Source organism: Protopterus annectens, chromosome 3.part0, assembly GCF_019279795.1.
Source record: "Protopterus annectens isolate FY-2018-M chromosome 3.part0, PAN1.0, whole genome shotgun sequence".
NCBI lineage: Eukaryota > Metazoa > Chordata > Ceratodontiformes > Protopteridae > Protopterus > Protopterus annectens.
The window spans coordinates 1,203,437,720-1,203,449,851 of record NC_056731.1 but is presented as its reverse complement, the minus strand read 5'-3'; positions in this window follow the sequence as shown (position 1 = coordinate 1,203,449,851).

The following is a 12,132-nucleotide window of genomic DNA, read 5'->3' as shown; positions in this document are numbered from 1 at the left end:
CTGGTGGCGAATTTTGCAATTTTGTTATAGCAGGAAGTAAGCTGTTTTTTTTTAATGAGGACTGAAGATTAGTTAGTAGTGGGGCACCATAGAGAAGGGACGGGATAAGAAAGGAGGTAGAGAGAGAGATTTTAGTGTCAGATGTGAGGTAGGCTTTCTGTCTATAAAGCATGCCAAGTTTTTGATGTGTTTTTTAAATGTTTCTTTGCAGGTGGGAGTTGAATTTAAGTAGGTTGTCAATTTGGACCCCAAGTAGTTTAGTTTCTGACACTATTTCTAGGGGTGAGTTGTTTTGACTAGTAATTAAGAATGTACTTATGTCCGGAGGAATAACTTTCGAAGGAGTAAATAACATTAATTTGGTCTTGGTGGCATTGAGAGCTAGATGATTACTTAGCATCCATTGCTCTGTGGAAGAGAAAGCATCTTGAGTAAGTTTTTGTAGTGTAGTGATAGAAGAGGCAGAACAGATGATAGTAGAATCATCTGCATATTGGATGATGCTAGAGAAAGGAATTGATTTGTAGAAGTCATTTATAAATATATTGAAGAGAAGAGGACCCAGTATGGAGCCTTGTGGCACTCCTGTGGGGGTACTAAGGAAAGAGGAGGTAGCTTTTTCCATTTTACAGCTTGATTTCTGTTAGAAAGGTAACTAGAGAACCAGTTCAGAGAGGAGGAAGATAGGTGGAGTTTGGAAAGTTTAGTTAAGAGCAGGCTGTGTGAGATAGTGTCGAAGGCTTTGGAGAGGTCAAGAAGCAAAGTGGATACAATTTGTCCAGAGTCACGGGCTTTATTTACAGTTTCAAGGAAGGAGAGGAGGGCAGTCATAGTACTATGATTAGGTCTGAAACCATGCTGTGTAGGGGTAATGAGATGGTTGTCTAGGAGGTGAGGAAGAAGTTGAAGTTGGACACATTTTTCAAGGAGTTTTGAAATGGGGGACAGGATGGCTATGGGACGGAAATTGCTAATGTTATTGTTGTTACCCCCTTTGTGTAGAGATATAATAAAAGCTTGTTTCCAGATTTGGGGAACTGTGCATTCTTGAAGGGAGTGGTTAATTAAGATGCTAATGGGGTAGGCAAGAGTTTTAGTGGCTGCACTGAGAAAGTAAGAAGGGATATTGTCAGGAGCATTGGTACATGGTTTCAATTTCTGAAGAAGTTTCTTTATAGTAGATGTAGGTATAGGATTTAATGAGAAGAGGGTGCAGTCAGAAGGGGGGAATTTTGGGGTAGTGGAGATGAGGATAGGGTTTGTGTAGAAGAGGGGGAAGAGGGGTTAGTGGGTGTGGAATAGGGTGTGGAAGTGGAGAGAGAGGTGTTTGAGAATGAAGAGGTCAATTTGGAGATGGAGTCGATAAAGAAAGAATTAAATTGTGTGGCTAAATCAAGTTCAGGAGCATTTGGGTCTGGGGTGGGAGTATCTGGTTTGCTGGGGTGGAGGAGAGTAGAGATCCCTTTCCAGACTTTTTGAGGGGTTTTTTTATTATGGTTTTGGAGTGTTGAGAAGTAGTTTTGACAATCAAAAGTAATCAGTTTCTTTGATTTATTTCGGAGCATTTTATATTTGTTTAGGAGTGGTGGTGACTTATGTTTTTGGTAGTGTGCCCAGACTTTATCTCTTTGTCTCATGATAGCAAGGGTAGTTTTGGAGAGCCATGGGGCTGATTTGGTTTTTATTCTTTTTGTCCGTAAGGGAGCTTGGGAGTCTAGTAATTTTAAGAAAGTTGAGTTGAAATATGAGACTGCATTGTCAAGAGGTAGTATTTTTAAACAATTCCAATTAATTGCTTGTATTGAGTTTGAAAAGGTTATTGGGTTGAAGTTTTTTTGGTCACGGAAAGTGATATAGTTATGGGTTCGTTGAAGGACAGTGGGAAGCCGGTGGGTAAAGGTGGGTGTGTGGTCAACAAGTGGGTCTGGAAGTGCCACTGTTGGTGAAATAGAGAGGATGGGAGACTAGAATCCAGTCCAGTATACTCCCATTGGAGGGGTTTTTGGCAGGATGAGTTATTGAAGTGATCAGTTGTGAGAAATTATAGAGGTTGATGTTAGTGGGATTTGTAGGAGACTGGATAAGGGCCCAGTTAATGTTTACATCTCCTAGGATTATGGTTTCATTACTAATGTTAGTGGATAGCCAGGAAAGGATAAGTTCAAGTGTGGAGATATTATCCCCAGGGGGGATGTAAAGGGAAGCAATGCATATGTGTTTATGATTATTGATTTGTAGTAGGGTAAGGAGAAGTTTGGCGTTGTTAAAGTGTGGAATAGGCTTGTTGTAGGGAGTAACTACTAGGGAGGAAGAATATAGAAGGGCTACTCCTCCACCTTTTTTGTGAGGTCTGTCTTTTCTTATGATAGAGAAGTTTGGAGGAACTATTTCAGAGTCTCTAATGTGTGGTTTTAGCCAGGTTTCTGAAATAGTGAGGATGTCGGGCTTATTGTGTGTGAGCCAAGCATGAAGGTTTGGAACTTTGTTTACTATACTTTGAGAGTTTAAGGAAGTAAATAATAGGGATTTATTAATATTGGTTGTAGTGGTAGGGCCTGGATTAGGATGAATGTCTCCAGAGATGAGAGTGCTAATCAGATGTAGTATGGAATAGTTTAGGTGAGTAGTTAGCAAGGAGGTGAGATTGGGTTCTTTTGTGAATTGGAGGGCTTTGCTAGCAGTTATGGTAATAAAGTTAGCATGGTAGGAGATCAGTTTGTGTCACAAAAGATGTAGGTTTTCTGAGGGGAATAAATGGGGGGAAATAAGAGAGTATGAGGGTAAGAAAGGTGAGTTGTGAGAATTAGTTGCATGAAAGGGTTGGGGGATGGTGGAAATAGTAGGCTGAGAAAGGTGGTAGACAGAGGATAAGGAAAAAAGTAGTAGTAGTGAAAGGAAGAGGAAGGATTATTTGGAAGGCATGATGAGGAAGAGTTAATAGAATAGTAGTATTTAAATAAAGAAGTATGATATGTAGGGGGTAGTAAGTGTTTAGGAACTAGATAAAATCTAGGTAGAAGTTGGTGAATTAGAATATGAAATATGTAGAGTTGTTATGTAGTAGAGAAGATGTTTATAAATGTAGGTGAGATAAGTTAGTGAAGGAGTAGTTATGTTTAGAAGTATAAGATTGGTAGTGGAAACAGAGTAGAGATTTGAGTGGGTGTGTAGGAATCCAATGTTTTAGTGGGATAGCTGAGGTAGATAATTAGAGGTAAATGTGGGCGGGGATAGGGAGGTGTGGTTATTGGGTGTAAGTGTTTGATTGGATAAGAGTTTTAGAGGGTGTATCTATGGGAGAAATAAAGGTAGATGCACTGGGGGTGGGTGGAATTTGGGGGTAGGGTAGGGGAGCGGAGTGAGCCCGCAGGGCGAACGGAGCGGGAAGAACCAAAGAGGTCCAGAGAGGAACCGGAGTCAATCAGTAAAAGGAGGTTTACAGAAGGGTAAGTAGAAAGGGAGAAAGACCTGGAGTGTTGGATGAGAATGAAGTATGAGAAACAAGAGAGAGAGAGATTAGGAAAAGAGAAGTTACAGCTAGAGTGGGCTAGAGGAGTTTGGGAGATGCAGTGAAAGGGGAGAAGGTTAGGGTCTAAGAGAAAAACATGAAAACTTGCAGAGAAGTTTATGTGAGGGAGGGTGTTATCAAGTGTGTGAAACAGAGACAGGACTTGTACCGCTTAGGATATCCTTGGGGCAGTACTTGGAGTAAAAGAGGGCAGCTGGTGTGGATGGGGGGGGAGCTAAGGCTGCTGGCTGTCCTGGCAGGCTAGAGTACTACAAACAGCTATCAAGGCTGAAAACATTAAGTAATAAGTGTGCAGCAGCAGTTAAACATACTTCCACAATTCCACTTGGTAAGATGTCCAGAAAACAATGGGGAATGAGGCCACTGAGAAGCTTGCTATGGATGTTTGCTATTTAGCTTGAGCAATTAAGGAAGCTGAGTTCCGAAGGTAGGTTGGAGGTATCCTCGAGGGCTTACTCGCAGGGGTAGCTCAGGGCAGAACGTTCCACAATTCCACTTGGTAAGATGTCCAGAAAACAATGGGGAATGAGGCCACTGAGAAGCTTGCTATGGATGTTTGCTATTTAGCTTGAGCAATTAAGGAAGCTGAGTTCCGAAGGTAGGTTGGAGGTATCCTCGAGGGCTTACTCGCAGGGGTAGCTCAGGGCAGAACGTTCCACAATTCCACTTGGTAAGATGTCCAGAAAACAATGGGGAATGAGGCCACTGAGAAGCTTGCTATGGATGTTTGCTATTTAGCTTGAGCAATTAAGGAAGCTGAGTTCCGAAGGTAGGTTGGAGGTATCCTTGAGGGCTTACTCGCAGGGGTAGCTCAGGGCAGAATGTTCCACAATTCCACTTGGTAAGATGTCCAGAAAACAATGGGGAATGAGGCCACTGAGAAGCTTGCTATGGATGTTTGCTATTTAGCTTGAGCAATTAAGGAAGCTGAGTTCCGAAGGTAGGTTGGAGGTATCCTCGAGGGCTTGCTCACAGGGGTAGCTCAGGGCAGAACGTTCCACAATTCCACTTGGTAAGATGTCCAGAAAACAATGGGGAATGAGGCCACTGAGAAGCTTGCTATGGATGTTTGCTATTTAGCTTGAGCAATTAAGGAAGCTGAGTTCCGAAGGTAGGTTGGAGGTATTCTCGAGGGCTTACTCGCAGGGGTAGCTCAGGGCAGAACGTTCCACAATTCTACTTGGTAAGATGTCCAGAAAACAATGGGGAATGAGGCCACTGAGAAGATTGCTATGGATGTTTGCTATTTAGCTTGAGCAATTAAGGAAGCTGAGTTCCGAAGGTAGGTTGGAGGTATCCTCGAGGGCTTACTCGCAGGGGTATCTCAGGGCAGAACGTTCCATAATTCCACTTGGTAAGATGTCCAGAAAACAATGGGGAATGAGGCCACTGAGAAGCTTGCTATGGATGTTTGCTATTTAGCTTGAGCAATTAAGGAAGCTGAGTTCCGAAGGTAGGTTGGAGGTATCCTCGAGGGCTTACTCGCAAGGGTAGCTCAGGGCAGAACGTTCCACAATTCCACTTGGTAAGATGTCCAGAAAACAATGGGGAATGAGGCCACTGAGAAGCTTGCTATGGATGTTTGCTATTTAGCTTGAGCAATTAAGGAAGCTGAGTTCCGAAGGTAGGTTGGAGGTATCCTCGAGGGCTTACTCGCAGGGGTAGCTCAGGGCAGAACGTTCCACAATTCCACTTGGTAAGATGTCCAGAAAGCAATGGGGAATGAGGCCACTGATTACTTAAGACTTGGTGAGTCATCAGGTTTATAGATTCCTTGTTGTACCCCCTGCCCTCAAACTGGGTTCCTAGTTGATCCATATTTCTAATGCAGTCATCTTCCATTGTACAAAGTCTAGACATCCTTGTAAGCTGTCCCTTGATAACATTAGTGAAAACATATTGTGGGTGCATGCTTTCATACATCAGTAAGCTATTCTTCCAACAGCCTTCCCTAAAGATGGTGGCATCAATATTCCCTATCTGAGTTTTATACAGCCTCATACCTAAAAAAAATCAATGCTGGAGAAAGAAGCAGTGTGTGTGTAAAAGTCAGAAAACTGGTAGTATTATTAATAAAAATCAAGAATTGTTCCAAATCACTCTCATTGTCAGCCCATAGAATAAATACATCATCTACAAAATGTTGATACAGCTTAATGTAACCTGAATATGTGGCATTGTTCAAAATGAACTTCTCTTCCCAGAAATGCATCACAAAATTGGCATATGAATTAGCACATGGGGTGCCCTTGGCGACATCCCATTGCTGTAAATAGGCCCCCTTTTCAAACATAAAGGCTTTATTCTCCAATATAATTTCTAGGAGTGTACAAATGAGCATATAACTTTTATAAACACCTTTGATGCTTAACAATTCTCTCACTGCCTGTATGCCATAATTATTGGGTATACTGGTGAATAAATTCTTAACATCATTATTGTTGTTAATCAAGTGATTTTTTAAATTCATAAGGAAGTGAGTGGCATATTTTAAGACAATATTCAAAGTACTTAAAACCATTTTCAACTTGTCTTCTACAACAATGGAGAGTGGCTCCATGACCCATTCTGCCTCTGCCACTATAGGTCTCAGCGGTGGATGCACGGGGTGTTTGTGTACCTTGGGCAACCCCTTAATTTCAGGTATCTCGGTTGTTCTACTAGAAAAAAATGATCTCATTGTTGATCTATAATACGGCTCATTAACATATCATGCAATAAACCTTGAACATCTTTCTTTAACTTGTTAACGTCCACTTTGTTAATCCTCTTGTAAGTACTATCATATCGTAACAAAGTATGCATGGAATTACAATAATCTGTATAGTTTAAAATCACTAACACCCACCTCCCCCTTATCCGCTGTCCTTATGACAGTATCTTGATTGTCATTAAGAGAGTGAAGCACTCTGTGTTCTGTCTGGCTTAAATTAAAAAAGGTTTTCTTATGCTGAGTGGCCAAAGATTTTATAATATCTTGTTCGCATACTCAAACAAAAGTACTTACATTTTATGGTTGTGGTGGATTAAACAGACTTGGCTTCTTGAACTCAGTCTTCCATTGTTCACCCATACCCCCAAACATTAATTTCAATGTAATATTCTGTGCAAACAAATGCAGATCCAAAAGCACTTCACTCATGTCTGAGGAAGTTGCAGGAATAAATGATAAACCAATGCTGAGGACTGCCAGCTCTTCATCATCCAGTTCATATCCAGATAAGTTCACAACCAAATTCCCTACTTGTGGAGTTTCCTGTTCAATAGCTGATGTTCTGTAGACAGTTTCCACTTCAGTCATCCCCTGTTGGTGCAGCTCGTGGGTGTCCTTGCTCTTGCTTTCACTGGCAAGGGGAAATCCATAACAAACAATGGATTTTTAGGTCACGCTCCTTTTTCTTCATACCTTAAACCTTCCTGGTTTAACGGTGGTGTACTATTACTGTGACGGCTTGAGTTGTAACCAAACTCAATGAATTTGTAACTGTTCTATGACCAGTGATAACATTAGTATTTGATTTCTCCATTGCTGAAACTGTTGCTTTCATAGCTTCTGTAATTTTTGTAGTCAGTTCCATGGTAGCAGATATCATGTTCATGCTCAACTTCTCAGATTGTATTGGCCACACATTGTCCTTTTAGACACAGTAAGTGACAAAATTAGCTACCTACCCAAAGCAGAACCACAACACACAGTGTAGTTACATGTATAACCTCAAAGGACAGGCCCAGATTGTCAGTGAACTTGTACATAATGATGTCACATTTAATGGGTCTGTCCTCAGATGTGACATGTAGTACCATAGGCTCTGTGTGTACTTCATTCCCCTGTCCCCACCACATGTGCCACATGAAATTCCTACAATCTGTCCCTTACCTTCCATATCTATAGAGCATGTTGTAGCTGGCCTCTCTATGGGGGATACACAGCATCTATTGGACATGCTAACATCCCAGGCTGCATTCTACATGGGATCTGACAAGGATTACTAACACCATTGTGAACACCTTGCAATCATACCAAAACCACTCACTGCACCCCTGCTGACTGGACAACAGCAATTGTTATATCGTTGCACAGAGGTGGTGCATACACTGACCATCAGAGCTATAGACCTATTTGCCTGAGTGTTCATATATGTATGTTCATATGGCCAATCATCATGGAGCTGATCCACACGCATATATGTGATCTACACACAGTTGACTATACACAGTTTGGATGTCTGACAGGGGGATCATGACTGTTAAACATGGTGGACATTTTTGAGGCATTCACCAAGGACCTGGGTGGGAGCACATCAGGCCATAAAGCCCCCTGGACTTAGCCAAGCTGTCTGACTATACCCTCCACTCAGGCATCATTTACAAAAGCACCCCTAAGGCATCCATGGTAATATAATTTTGAGGGTCACTAAGTGGCCCATTGATGGCACACATTCTTAGCATAGGGACATCCACCTTCAATAGCTGATCTGTCAGCAGCAGTATTCAACATGGCTCAGTCCTGGGTCCTCTACTGCTTGGAATCCATTTAACAATGATACAAGTGAATACTGAATGTCTGCAGCTAACAATGTTGGCTGATGCCTACAAACTGTGAGCACTCATAGAGTTTGTGAGTTATGTCAATATTCTACAAAGGGGTATTGATGAACAAATGCCTGTTGATGTACTAATGGTCATAAACTCCATGCAAATATATATATGTAGTATAATTTCCATCACTAACACCTATGTACCTGGTAAGCAGCACATAAGTCACAACATATGATGTACATACTCAGGGTTGACAGAACTGGGCACACAGGCTGGTCATGCACATTTATACCTAATATACCTGAGATCACCATGTCTTCCCAGTGGTATGATGGTACTCATATGTCATAACTGAATGCACAGTTACCAGTAATTGACATGCTCATAATCTCCATGTACTCTTCCCTGAGCATGCCAATATCTGAGTACAATGGCCATTTGGTAATGTACCTTTAGAAGTACTGCTGATAATTGCACACAGCAGTATGGTCCCTCACAAAGGAACTTCATGTCTTTAGTATCTGTTCAATGGGGATGACCTGAAATCAGTGTCATTGTGGCCTGTGGCATATAGACTACTCAGAGGCCATCTCTGTCTTGCATATGAGCTAATGTGTGACCCGGCTTGACTATAAATGCTGCATATCTGTAGGTGGCATGGTACATGGATTAATCACTCTAAGGACATTAACCTGGTATGTGACGTTAATTCATGCTGGTGGGAGAGATCTGTCTAGCAAACTTTAACACATCTTTGAAACAGAACCCTGTCTAATGGCAAATGGAGCACCTCAGTGCACCTCATCACATGCTAACTGTATGATTGGCTGGGTGACCATCGTTCCACCACAGGGCTTCTGCCTGTGCTCCTCATGGACTGGAGCAATATGTGTTGATCATGGGGTATAAAGTATGACTATTATTTTAGGGAAGTTCAAACATCTATGGTTCTATAAGCTGAAGTAAAATGCTGTAATTGCCAGACACACAAACCTGGATACATTTAGGAGAACACCACTTCCAACTTCTGCTTATAGGACACAGAATATACACAGTGCAAGTTGGCTGTATGTAGATTAGAACACTTACCTATCTGATGGTGCACACTACATGTCACAGTACACACATCATGTCTGGTATTACTATCTCTTTAGGACATATTATGCTTGATGACATCAGCAGGCCTAGCTGTGGCCAGGCATTTGGAGACCCACATCACCTGTTACAAATAAAATACTGCAAAATCCCACCTTTTTCTTAGTTGCTGAAGGGATCATATTTACACTGTATGGACATACACACACCCACCAAGTGGCCTGGAGTGATATTAGAAACCCGACTTATCTAGTCATACACTACCTAGATCACAGTAATTATCATATACACCACACCTTAAGTCTATATTACAATGGCTGCTGGTAGTCTTAAGGAAGATGACATCATCAGGCCTTGTAGAAGACATCAGTTTAGAAGGCAGCAGCATCTGACAGGACAAAAAAGTGCATACCATTGCAATTTGATAGCCAATGAAAGATTCTCAGTTATTTACCAGGGGGATACACACACACACACACACACACACACACACACACACACACACACACACACACACACACACACACACACATACACACACACACACACACACACACACGCACACACACACACACACACACACACACACACACACACACACACACACACACACACACACACACACACACCAAGTGGCATGGAGTGAGATTAGAACCCCTATCTATCTAGTCTTACATACTCTAGATCACAGTACTTAATGCATGTGCCAAGCCAGCAGCAACTTACACAGCCAAAATGTGCATACCACAGCATTTTTATAGTCAATGAGTGTTTCTCAGTTTTTTTTGCAGGATGATACATGCGCATACATACACACACACACACACACACACACACACACACACACACACACACACACACACACACACACACACACACACACACACACATGCACCCCAAGTGACATGGAGTGAGATTAGAATCCCTACCTATCTAGTCTTACACACTACAGATTAGTACTTGTCACATGTACCATGGCTGACATCTTATTTATGTAGAGTTGCCAACAAACTACTTGTGGATTACTCAAACTAGGCTTGTGTTGAACAGCATCTGTGGCGTGCAGAGTGGAATTCCTTCGTACTGTTATCTGCATCTAGTATCCTAGCAGTCAGATAACTGATATTTATCCTAGCTATGTATCTGCAGTTACCAGTCTGACCATATGTGGCTGTTTGCACTTGGATGGGCAAGCCTATGGGCAGAAACAATGTGCCCTGTCCATGTGTGAGTAGACAACATTATACATTACACCACCTGCTCACCTATTGCTGCATGTGTTGTGACATCCAGCAGGCACAGGGGTCTGTACGTAAGTGCATTATGTACTGCTGAGCCCTTACTTTGGATCATTTGAGCAACATTATAGATGTGTGATAGTGCAGCTTTACTCACCATTATTAGGTTATGTAGGACATCCACACACATATTTATCTATATAATAGAGAAGTATATATAAATGTAGCTCTGTGTGTGTGTGTGTGTGTGTGTGTGTGTGTGTGTGTGTGTGTGTGTGTGTGTGTGTGTGTGTGTGTGTGTGTGTGTGTGTGTGTGTGTGTGTGTATGGTATCTATATGTATTATGTAGTTATATGGGGAGAGAATGAGATGTATGTTTATATATATATATATATATATATATATGGGTCCACTTTGTAATCTCGAAATACTGAAATCTCGAATTTCAGTATTCCGAGATCACAAAACCGAAAACCCATAAGGCCGACCGTTAAGAATCACGCATGCCACAATCACGAAAATGTTATAAAAGGATGTGGTATACCTTTAACTAATCGTACACAGTACCTAAACAAAAATGGCTTCTGCAGCATTTGAACCACCCGGAACCATACGAACTGTCTACCAGACAATGTTATCACAAAAAGGAAATAATGTTTTAATAGTGGAAGGCCATATGCATCACCTTGAAATGCGAAGCATCAGAAAGAAATACTGGTGCTGCAAGTGGAAGTCTACGTGGAAGTGTGAAGGTAGGCTGATCACAGAATGTGTACCTACTGGTGAACGGCCACAGAAAACAGTACCCCACAACCACACAGGGGATACAACAGAGGTGGAAAAGTATTCCATGTGTGCAGAGCTGAAACACAGAGCTGCAGTATTCAGGGATGCACCCTGTCTGCTTGTAGAGGATGCCCTATCATTGACATCAATGGATATTGTTCCTTACCTGCCTACAAGGCATGGTCTGCTACAATGAGTGGGAAGCGTGCATTGGAAGCTGTCTACAGTCCCATCAGATCCAGCCATAACACTGAGGACACTCAACATGCAGGATTCCTCCATTAAGATGGGTACATTTCTCAAAAAGCATATGGCGGATGTTGCTGGCAACCATGTAGTGATCTTGTTCAGCACTATCAATGACCTCTTTGATCTGAGAAATGCCACCATCTGGCTAATGGATGGCACATTCTTCTACAAAGGAGTAATCTGCAGGCAGCTCTACAGCATATATGGGCTGGTACGTTATGGTGGATACAGTAAGTCAGTCCCACTAGTGTATTGCTTGATGAGCCAGATGTCCCTGTGTGGTTACATCTACATGCGGGACTGTCTTTTTGCTCTTTTGGTAGAACAGTGATTAGAAACTACTCTTTGGTACGTGCTTTGAAACTTCGAAATAGCCGCCATGAAGAGCATACAATGGAATATCAACTGTGTAAAATCCAAGGGATGTTTATTCCATTTTGGGAGGAATGAATGGTGCAAGGTACAACAGTTAGGTTTGGCCTATCTTTACAGCACCAGTATGCCTTTCCAGATTTCAGTTAAGTCTTTGATTGCAGTGGAGTTTGTGCCAGAAGAGAAAGTGTTACAGGCATTCCAGGAGATGAAGGAGAGCTTTCCTCCAGAGGGGAAGGAGCTAATAAAATACTTTGAGGACTGGTATGTAGTTGGGCAAAAGAGTATGTTTGCAACAAGGCCTGCTGCTGCCTGCAGATTTCC